Raw genomic sequence first — 12,393 nt, 5'->3', positions numbered from 1 at the left:
AAGATGAATGACCAGATGTACAGACTGATGCCAATTTTGGGTGAGTGGCCTCATTTTGTTCAAATGTCAGGGAGTTGGAACAAAGTTGGATGCTGGTGATGAAAGCTAATAAAAATATTTCTGGGTTGGTGTCTCAAAATGTCCCACAATGTGAAGCTATGTGTGTCCTTTGAAAACAGTCATTGCAGAGTATCCACTTCCGCGGCAGTGACATTCTTAGTCATCGCGAGGACATGGACATCTATTTGTGACGCCACTTACTCAGCCTTCTTCTCCTTTCTTCTTCCTCTTCTTCTCCTTCCCTTTGCATTACATTCTTAATTTCAAATTCTATTGTGGATTGGATGTTTATATCCCCATGAAAACCTATATTGAAGTTATAACCCCAAATATGCGTATAACTGAAGACAGGACCTGCCACGAGGTAATAATGATTAAATAAAGCCATAAAAACTAAACCCCTAAGCGAGTACAGCTAGTGGCCTATGCCAAGGAAAGAATAAAAGTCTCTCTCCTTCTCCTCCTCCCCCTCCCTTTTCACCTCCCTCTCCCTCTCCACCTCTCCCTCTTTCTCCTCTTTTTCTCTTTCATTCTCCCTCCCTTCCACCAATTCTCATTTTATAGAGAGAACATATATGTCAATAACTCACAAAGAAAGCCCGTACAAACAACCAAACACTAGCAGACCTTCATCTTGAACATACGGACTCCAATACTCACTCAATGGTGTTTTCTTAAGTCAACCCACGCTGACTGGTATAACCATTTAGACATTTTGGTGCTTATATGGATCTCAATCTGATTGAGATACTTAGCATAATATAGCTTATGAAAAATGTAAATATTTCAAGACTTTTAACTTAACAAGTCCAAAGGCCCTCACCTGACTCTAATACCCAGATCTCATCTTGCTAATTCTCCATGTTCATGAAGATTCTTCTTCGGAAAGAAGCATGTTAGCACACACTGGTTCATCTGGGTAGGAAGGCCTAGATACAGGGAGGTTCAGTAAGTCAAGATGTGCAGCTCCTGTTTCACTGCCACACAACTCCAGGGCTTAGGCAGTGCACGATGCCATGGGAGCCAGAATCTATCTCAGGTTCTGATTAAAGAGTCAAATTTTCACACTGTCTAGATTTCCCAGTCCAGCAACTTCAGCCTCAGACATTACAGTAGTGTATTTCCTTTGCTCTCCCCATAATGGTGATAAGATTAATGGCTTCATTCAGCGACTATCCTTCTTGGTCTTATCCCTTATCACGGCTAATCAATGCCATGCTAACAACTTTGAGATTTCGTCTCACCCCAGTCAGAGTGGCTAAAGTCAACGAAACAACTGATGGCAAAGGCATCGAGAGAGGGAACCCGCATTCACTGTTGGTTGGACTGCAAACTGTTCCAGGCACTCTGTAAGTCACTGTGGATAATCCCCCCCCAAAACTAAAAATACCCCTGCCGCCTGAGCCAGCCACATTACCCCAATGGCCCACAGGATTCCAGATACCTATCCAGCCATGTTTATTGACCTCTATTCCCACTAGCTAGGAAATTGGAACATCTAAATGTCTTCCACTGATGAATGGATAAAAAAATGTGGAACATAAACACTATGGGGTACTATTCATCTGAAAAGAAAAATTAAATCATGATCTTTTCTGGTGAATGGCTGGAACTTGAAAAGGTTATACTGAGTGAGTGAACCCACACTCACCTGTTCTCTCTCTTCTGTGGTTCATAAGTATCTCCAGATGGGAATGTTTAACCTGGAGTAGCCACAGAAATAAGGAAAGTAACAAGGAATGGGGTTAGGGATAAAGTTGGGAAATAGCAGCCTATAGGTGATCTGAAGGGGAAAGTGGGAGACAGGGAGGATAGCTTTAACTGGCAAGGGGAGAGGGAGTTCACCGCCGGAGAGGGAGAGGAGATAAAATAACGGTAAAGATGTGCGACAAAGCCTTGAGGAATCATATCATTTTATACTTACTTACAACTATATACGATACATATACCTGTATTTGTGTGTGTATGTGTGTGTGTGTAACTTAAATGAAGTTATGATACTTGGGCTGACAGTGCTCCTCATAAAAGCCATAGACTAACAACAACAACAACAACAACAACCCCAGAGACATGAGAAATTCCATTCGAGTTATTGTTCAGGTTAGTCTGAGTGACTCTGGAAACAGTAGAGGCTGTTGTCCTTGGTTGCCTCTTAGAGGTTGCAGACAAATCCCTATAGCTGTGGACACAGCACATTTCTGAAACTGGTTTGGAAATCTGAGCAAGATGTAACCTTAAAGCCTCCTTCCTCCTGTGGTCTAGCTTTTATAGTACCAGAAGGTGCCATGCACGATGCCAAAGGAAGAAAGCAATCAATAGTCCTATCGAGCAGTGATCCCTACAGACCACACCAGTGACCTGAATGGTGTATATCCCTAAAGGTACAAGAGTGGGACTTCTTGATGGTGACCAGTACCTAAGGCCTGATCAACAGGAGGGAAAATCATGCCTAGTACTGGAAACTTACCAACTATCTGGGCCCAATGAGGTCATGGATCCTTGAGGAGAACCTACCACCACCACTTTAGTAGACCACCCTAGTTCCTAACGGCAACTGAATACTTACCTTTATATCCTCAGAGGGCCGTAGCTCTCATCTCTCATCAAATAAACTACTCTGAACAGCAAACAAAGACCATTATAGAAAAACCACAACTGGTCCTAGTGCAGAGAACAACTGATCCTAAAGAACCCAACCCCAGTGAACACATCTATCACATAAGCGCCGTACGTAAGGCTCAGGGAACAGAACAGAAGAGGGCTGGATCTTAAGAGCCAGAGGACCTGGAAGTCCACTGAAATTGTGTCTTCTAGAAATGATAGGGAAGCCATACGCATGGTACCTCAATAGGATGGTCACTTCTGTAAAACGTAAACAAAGACAGTGCCAACAGACATGCTGATGCAGAAGGGAGCTCTCTTGGAGTCCTGCCTCTATAAAAAGAACTAAGGGCATATGATATTTTTGTTATTTTTAAGGAAAAGGAAGAACTACTAATTCTCAGGAATTGTTTATCCAATACAAAGTGGTCAGCCCTGAAATCATATGCCCACAAGCAACAGCAAACAGACTAAACAGATTTTATTGACATATGTATAACACATAGCAGCTGGAAAAAGAAAAAGGTTGTCCCCTACTTCCATTCTCTTAATCTTGTCAACTATGATTTTTACAACTAATAAAAAATTCTTTCTCCAAAATCCAACCTGTTTTTAAGGGTCGTTTTATAGTATTTTGCAGCCAATGTTCTATTGGAAAGTACTTAACACTGCTTTACATTTTATTTACAAATACAAAATGTGTCTTTGGTATTTAGGAAACAAAGCAAGTAAATAAGTTTACATAATTATGTCTTACTGAAATCCCTCACTTTTTTATATTCAGTTGAAAATGTGAAAAATTGAGAACCATATACGAATATGGCATTTCACCAGTGAAACACTTTGAGGTGTTTGACAGGCTGTTATCAGAGATGTTCTTGGGGTAATAATGAATCATTCCAAATACTGGCTCTGTAGGAAAATGCTTCCTTCCATCCTTTGGCTGAGTGGATGTTCTAGAAACATAGCCAGTGAACAAGACTTTTTAAAACAGAGAAGAAACATCAGAATTTGATACGTATAACTTGCTGAGGGCCACCCATGTCTGCATTTGAATTCAGGCGATATTCTTGGGCATGAATAGCAGACCAAGAATCTTATTGTTCTGCTATCTGAACTTTTTAGGCTCCATGATCTTTATAGACTGTGAAACAATATTCTAAACAATAATGATGGTGTTACAGTCATAAATAGAATACAGTAATAATAATAATAATAATGTGTTGGTGAATGATCTGCCTAATTAGTCAGCTCTTCTGACCTTTAAGGTCCAATTCATAAGCATTTACTTACTCAGTTTGGTATTAGATACAGCAAACATAATGGATTTTGTGAAAATGTACAGGAGAAAAAGATTTAGGTAGAGATATTTGCATTTCCTTCTTCTGAAATTTGAGGGAAGAAAACTGGCACATTCCAGTTTAACTGACAGGTCTCCAACTTTCAAAAGTATTGCTATGAGTTAAAGAAGTGTGAAATAACTCACAGCAGTGACTGTACTGAAAACTTTCAGGTTCTGTGAAAAGTCTTTCTTCACTTAACAAAGTACCACCAGTGTAGAACAAAAACAAACAACCAACTATTAGCACGGTGGATATTTGGATTATCCACTGAAACTTCCTTGCTTTTGGCTACCTTTTCCCATTCTGTTTCCTCCCACTACTCCAGCAGCTCTGACAGCTTTCATTCTATACAAAGAGACCAGACATAAAGCAGAGCGAGAAAGCCTTGATCGTCAACCGCTGAAATGAGAGTTGGGGCACCTGGGGAAGACAGTGCTTTCTGAATCCGACAGGATGGATTTAATGATCAAGAGCCAAAACATCGGGGAGGAAGATAATGTTTACCCATAAACAACACAGAATGTATTCACTACTTCTGGGAGGGAGGAAAGAAAAAGAGAAACTCATTTAGTTTAGCCACACAAGAAGATGAAGGCATTTTCTCGGAGTCAGGAAAAGGACATCAAAGGGGAGAAGAAAGCAAAAAGCACATAAGGGGAGGGGGGAGGGGCCTCGATCTCGACTTGTTTCCTCCCTCAGCCGAGTCCAGGTGGAGAAAGCAACCAGAAATTCAAGATGGGCAAAGCCTTCTTTCTCGGCTTTAACTGAGGATACTGCAAGACTTGGAGGAAATCTGTATCCATCCTGGCCAGCAATCTGTAAGTGTGACATACAGGAAGCAGGCCCAAGGGCAGCGCCTCATCAAGTAACAGGACGTTACTGTGAATCCTGAAAGGCTGTGGATAAAAATACAGCCAGAGAACTTTAAAGAATCAGACCTCCAAACCTTGGGTGGGGGAAGAAGGAGGAGCAGCCAGCTAGATTGACTATGGTAACTTGACACCGACGGTAGTCCTCTGTGACTCCAACTGAGAAAATTCTCCATAAGATTAGGCTATAGGCAAGACTTAGGGCATTTCCTTAATCAGTGATTGATGTGAGGAGGGCCCAGCCCATTGTGCGTAGTGCTATCATCAGCTGATGATCCCAGGTTCTAGAAGAAAGCAGGCTGAGCAAGCCATGAGGAGCAAGCCAGTAAGCAGCACTCCTCCATGACCTCTGCATCAGCTCCTGCCTCCAGGTTCCTGCCCCATGTGAATTCTCATCCAGACTTTCTTCAGGCATAGCCTATGGTGTGGAAGTATAAGCTGAATAAACTATTTCCTCCCCAACTAGCTTTTGGTCATGGTGTTTCACTACATCCATAGTAACACTAAGAGAGATGAATAGTCAAGGTGCTTGGGGGAGGACTGTGGCCTGCATCAGGCCATAAGCTATGAGGCCTGGGAGAAAAAGTTCAGCCAGTGATGAAGTAAAGATAATCCTGGACCTACTGTCACTTTGTCCTGACCTAAATGCTGGTTAGACTACCTTCCCTGTGAAACTTGTGTCACCTCCTAGGCAGAAGGGAGAGAAACCCTGAGAAGGATTCCAATTGAGATGATAACCATTATCCAACTGAATTGTAAGCCCTTGATGTCTGAGGTAACCTTGAATCAGAATTTTTACTTTTGTCACTACCATATAAGGGGGGATTTGAAATCAGGTTCAATTATGAAGCAAGAAAGTTTCAAGTTTCCATACCTGTAATGCACAATTCGGGTGAACGGTACATGTGATATTTGCTACAATAGACACATTCCGATGGTTGAAAACTCAGTCTCCTGTCCACACCCTCAAGTGAGTTTATGGATCAGCCTTTCTTCTTTGTAAAGGCTCTCTTCACTCATATTTACTTCTCTCATCATTTGACCTTAGAAATGTCATTTCCACCTCCCTTCTGCCTACCTGCAAACCTATTACACCTTCACTGCTATGGCACATGCACCCACTTAGAACCCTTAAAAATCACCCTGCAAATACTTCAGGGTGACCTGAATGTGTGCACCACACTCATGCACTGCCCTGGGAGGCCAGGGGAGGGTGTGGCATCCTCAGCAACGGGAATTACAGGCCATGTTAGTCCTAGGTACTGAGCCTAGGTCCTCAGGAGGAGCCTTCAGTGCTCTTAACCCCTGGGCTGTGTCTCCAGTCCCCCCCAGTGAATTTCCAGAGTACAGAAGACCCATCCTAATGTGGGCGGCACCATCCCATGGTCTGAGGTCTTGGACTAAATAAAACAGAATAAAACAAAACAAAAACAAGGTGAATAAAGAAGAGAAAGCAAGATAGATAAACAGTACAGTAGTAGCATTGCTATGCCTTGCCTACGATGCTAGGCTGCACCACCAAACTGAGAGTCAAAAATAAACTCTTCCTCCCTTGAGCTACTTTTGTTGAGTTAGGGTTAGGGTTGTGGGGTAATTTGTCACAGCGGTGAGAAAGAGTAACTGATGTAAACAGTGCCTTTCTCCTCTGATACTTATGAACCAGTAATGTTCTAGTTGTCGTCTTTATTTTCGCTGTCTTCGGGCTTCTGTGAGCACCAACAGCAGCAGCAGCAGTGTAATGGGACCAGCTGGCCTAGAAGACAAGCGGTGTGTGCTACAGAGGGCAGAGGCAGAGAAGTAAGAGCCAAGCTCTTTGGAAGAGTCTGGAAGATCACTGAGTTATTTACAGCTGGAGTTTGGGTCTGGGACTGTCTCCTGCTTCTTCCCCCCCTTGAAGGACATAGTTAACTATTTTAGTTTTATAGGCATCCACGGCTAAAGGACTCTGAACCTTTTTTAAAAAATTGTATTTTCAAAGAGTTTGAATATTTTAAAGAGACTGAACTTTTAATGTGTTTGATTTTGTAAGGACTGTGGGACAATATCAACATTATCTCATGAGGATGAATGATGGAGGGAAGGTTCTATTGAATTTATGTATTTATGTGCCATGTTGGCAAGGAGTCATTTGTACTGAGTGGTTTTGTGTCAGCTTCACATAAACTAGAGTTATCAGACAGGAGGGAACAGCAATTGAGAAAATGTCTCCGTAAGATCGGGCTGTCAGGCATTTTCTTAATTGGTGATCAATGAGGGAGGCCAGCCATTATGGGTGGTGCCATCCCCTAGTGGGTGGTCCTGGGTTCAATAAGAAAGCGTGCTGAGCAAGCAACAGGACCTCAAGTGTTATGTGTGGGTTTCTGCCCTCAGGTTCCTGTCCTGCAGAGTTCCTGCCCACACTGCTTTTGATAGTGAACTGTTACAGGGAACTGCTTTGGTCAAGGTGTTTCATCACAGCAATAGTAGCCCTAAGACACCCACCTTATAATATCACTAATAGAAATCAGTAGAAATTCAGGAAGACAATTGAACAAAGGCCATGTCGTAAGTCTAAGAAACTCAGCTCTCTGTACTCTGACTTCCAAATCCTTCCTCATCAGCCACTGGATTGCAAAGACTCTAAGCCTTTGCTTGTGCGCTATTAACAACCTTGCTGACTATCTCTTGATCCTTTCATATCATCTAGAGGTTTGAATTTGTTCCAATCTGCTTAACCTGTTTCACTGGTTAATGAAACAGTCGATGGCTGATTGGCCCTGTGGGTCCACAGCAAGAGATAATCGCTGCTTCCCTATTTGGCAGCGTGCTCAGTATACTCAGCTGCTGACTACTTTCTGAAGCCTGGGGGACTCTTGTAATTGCCCTTCGGTGACAACAGTCATTTCCTGCCCGGATTTTAACCTTAACTGTGATCCTGCACATCTCTTTGGAAGCTGTAACTGTTATGCAACGTTACCATTGAATCATTTTAGATCTGTCAGCTGTGAGGATACCATGCTCACCCAAAGCATTGGTCCCACGTTCTCCTTTGAAGAGACAACTCCCAACCAATGTTCTCACTAAAGAGGGGAGAAAATAGAGTTACACAAACAGGTGGATTTACAGAAAGCTTGCCCTCAGTGAACTAATTATTCTTTCAACATGCCCGCCATGTCATAAAAATTAGACATTTCAAATGTGTTGTTACTAAAAAGACTACATGTACTCTGCTTATAACCTTTACAAGCTAATTCTTGTTTCAAATTAGGTACTTTGAAGCATCTCGTTAAAAATTTGAATAGTTCCAAAAAGCAATAGCTTTTAAAGCAATCTTTTGCGAGCAACTAAATTATACTGCAAACACTAAGCAGTAAGGTATATTAAATTCAAATCCAATTTGATAAACTTCTTTATTTGAATTTTTTCTCGTGCCAGAAATGTAGGTTGGTTTAAAAATAAACTATAAGATTTGGAGAAGTGACTCAGCAGTTAAGAGTACTTAGTCCTGCTAAGGATATCAGTTCAGTTTCCAGTACCCACATGGTAACTTACAACTCTCCTAACTCCAGTTCCTAGGAACCCAATGCCTTCTTCTGACTTTGAGGGTACCAGACATGTATATGGTACAAATACATGCATGTAAGCAAAACACTCACACATATCATTAAAAAAATAAAAGAATAAAATATAGATACAATTCATCCTAGTGTTAGACTAAAAATAAAACAAATCTGCATTGTCTTTTAACAGATACAGAAAAGTCATCTCACAAAATAATAATCATCCCCAATTTAAAAAAATAAATGACGTTCATCAACTTAGGAAGAGAGACCTACCCTTACCTGATAAAATCTATAAAGACACAGGCAAAACAATTACACACATAAAATAAATAATTCTAAAAACGAATTAAAAAGATATTTGTCCAGTGAGTTGTAGAGGACTAAGGGCCAACATAAAATTTGTAATCATAAGCAATAGAACCATATACTCTGATACAGTTTATAAATATTTTTTCATAATAACATTATAAAGAAAGACTATAGACATTATCATAATTATGAGGGAAAATCTCCATTTTATTTTCTTGAGGAGAAGTAACATAACTAAGTTATATAGCTAAATTCAGAATCACACTCTCTAACATTCCCACACCCTGTCCTTCCACTAGCCTGTTGATAAGGTCATTGTGTTACTACTGATGCTGACGTTTTGGACTCTCGGAATCCATTGGAATTCTACAGCCAAGGGTTCATGTCCTGTTAGAGGGTCAAGGGAGGTGTCTGGGTTTTGACTTCATAGAGACATGTAAGTTTTTTACATCAGCGCGATGACACCATTTATAGTGATTACATCACAGTAATAGTAGCTGACGTTAGTAGTAAATTGCAACATAGGGGGGAAAGTCAATTACGCTATAAAATAGACCAAATATCTAGATTTTTAATATCATATAACTGTTTCAATATCTTCTTCTCCTTTTCTTGCTCCTCCACTCTTCCTTTATGCCAAATTTAAAAAAAAAAAAAAACTTCGAGTGATTAACTTATAGAAATTATTGGCTCAAGAATAAACTGTGAAGATTTTAAAATCTAAATGACCTGGAGTTTGCTGGCAGCCTCTAAGAGAAACATAGGACAGGGTCTACGTGAGTTCATTTCACATGGTAGCTGTCTGTTAAATATTTGTTGAATTAGCCAATTATTCAGATCAACAAATATTTGCTGAGCTAAACTCTGCGGAAGCCACAGGAAGAAAAGGTCTCGTCCTCAAGCATCAGTGACCTCACTGAGGAAAACCAGCACAAACACCAGAACTCTGAAAGCCAACCATGTAAGATCGTGGGGCAGTAACAAACGGCAAATAATTGCCCATTTAGCTGACGTGTAGCAGAAATCAAAGGGTTGCACAGCGAGAAACATCCGTTCAACTAGAGCTGATCGAGTGAATGGTTTATGAGGAAGATGACCTCTCTCTAGCCCTAAAGAGTAGCGAAAGCCTTGAAAGGGCTCCTCTCAACAACTCAGAACAGAGAAGCACAAAAGCTATCTATCCATTTAAGGCAAGGGAATGAGAAAAGATTGCTTTTGCCGAAACAATTATTGACCTTTAGTTACAAATATCAAAGAAGCAAAACGAAGGACTAGAGATGTAGCTGAAGATGTATGCTTGCCTAGCAAGTGCTGGGTCCAATGCCCAATACTGCAAACAAGTGAAAATCAAAACATCTCAAGTATTCTCTAAGACCTTGGAGAATAAATAAATAAGCAAGCAAGCAAATAAATTAGGTAAAACCCAAGTTAAAAATAAGATCACTGTCTTTTTATGATTTTCTTTTAATTACTTAGTAAAACTTCATTGCGGAAGTGACAGAAGGCTGGTGAGATGGTTGTGTGAATAAAAGTACCTATCCCCAACTCTGATGGCCTCAGTTTTATATTTGGGACCCATATGGTAGAAGGCAAGAACCAGCTCCCTCAAGTGGACCTCTAACTATAAGTACACTGTAGCATGAAGTTTTGCCCCACAGTTCACACACACACACACACACACACACACACACACACACACACACACCCCAAAAGGATAATATTATTTGGATGAGCAATTACTCTTTTCTAGGGTTTTGTCTTCGATTTGAGATTTAAACGATAGCCCCAAACACTGTTTGTGAGTAAAAATTAAATCATTTAAACTATCAACAACACACCTTTCCTTTATGAATTGAATACTCACTAGGACACGTTGACATCAGTACATCCTGCGTGTCTTTGTGTCCAAGGCCATCTCAACCCGTAGGTTCAAACGACCCTTTCACAGGGGTCCCACATCAGATATTTACATGGAGGTTCATAACAGTGGTTTATTACAGTTAGGAAGTAGCATCAAAGTAATGATATGATTGGGGGGGGTCACTACAGTGTGAGGAACAGTATTAAAGGGACTGAGCAGTAGGAAGGTTGAGAACTGCTGATCTACCAGGAAGTGGGCCTTGAGTTTCCTGCGGGTTGCTTATCTATAGTTAAATGACAATAAGCAGAAATTTCTTTTTCTTAAGAGTCAATTGCTTCGTTTTTAGGCACACTTTTCTGTCACAGAATGAGACAGGGGCAAAGGCTTTCCAGTTGCTGAGGAAGGCTGATTAAAAACAAAAATCAAAACAAAATAAACAGACAAACAAAAGGGGGGGGAGACAGACAAAACAAGAAGACACATCTATGACTGGAGAAAACAGTCTTCATCCTTCCAAAGCTGGAGACATGTGCCAAGAAAGCACGCTAAGAATAGAAGAAAGCGTTTGCTTGCTGCTGTTTAATGTAGCTGTGAGAGGCAGCTGCAGGCCTTCCTGTGGAAACAGTCCCACATCCCGTTCACCCCAAGAATTCTTTTCCTCCAACTAAGAGCGGATCCCTCCCACCACCGAAGTTCATAGTATCATGGAAACTCTTGAGATCTTTTAGGAGAATCTACCCGACATATCTGTCTCCTGCCGTGTACGAAAACAGTCACACACGATACCCTGCACTTAGCTGTGAGTAAAAGATTCGGTCAGTTTAGAACTCTGTGTCTTGGGAGAGTTGGTGTAGGGGCTGGAATGACCAGTTCCTGGTCTCTGGAAGTTGCTTGCTTGTCTTTCAAAACCCAGTTCAAAGTCTCCTCTCCTGTTGAGGCTTGACCTCAACAGTTCTATGTCCTGACCTCGTGTTCTCCTGGAGACTTCAGCCAGAACTCTTACCACAGTACTGGCTATGTTGTGTTACAGTATTCTGTTACAAGTCCTCCCCAGTTTTATAGATCTATCACCTGTCCTGGTACTTGCTGCTTACTTACTCAGTGATCAACAACTGTTGACCACGTGACTCTTCAGACCGCCACTGTAGTCCATGCCTTCTCAGCCTTACCTCCAATACATTCTCAGAAGGATTCACATCTAAGGCGAAATAATTACTTGAACAATAATTTTAAGCCCTGTATCTTTTAGAAAATAAACTAAATTAGAATGGGCGCCTATCTTTAAAACTCTTTATTGTGTGTTGCATAAATTATTAACTGCAATCTACTATTTCTCAAACTCAAAGCATAGAAAGTCATTCAGCATTCAGCTAAGAAATTTTAATTATGGGATTCAGTTAATTTAAAGTAAAAACAAAAAGTCGCTTATGTCTTTTTTTGTATGAAGTTTTTTTTTTTTTTTTTTTTTTTTTTTTGTCCTTTGCTGGCTAGGTATAACTCAGCCTCACAATTGTTTCTGTGCTCTGTGGTTCTCTTATTCCTGTGTAATGCCCATACACCAAGGTCTAGTAGGATATCTTAATTAGTAAAGTCCTTACCCTGAAAGCAGGATGTACCCAGTTAGATCCTGAGAATCGACATTCCAAAACCTGGCTTACAAACACTTGTAATCCTAATCATGGGGGAGCCAGAGCGTGCCTCTGCCCTCCACAAGGATGTTCCTGCCCACGTGCACCCATATATACGGTGACCACACAGAGAGATGGGAAGCAGGAGAATCTCACATTCAGTATTTTAGGGATAAAGAA

Source organism: Rattus rattus, chromosome 13 (assembly GCF_011064425.1).
Source record: "Rattus rattus isolate New Zealand chromosome 13, Rrattus_CSIRO_v1, whole genome shotgun sequence".
Lineage (NCBI taxonomy): Eukaryota > Metazoa > Chordata > Mammalia > Rodentia > Muridae > Rattus > Rattus rattus.
This window is presented reverse-complemented; position numbering follows the sequence as displayed.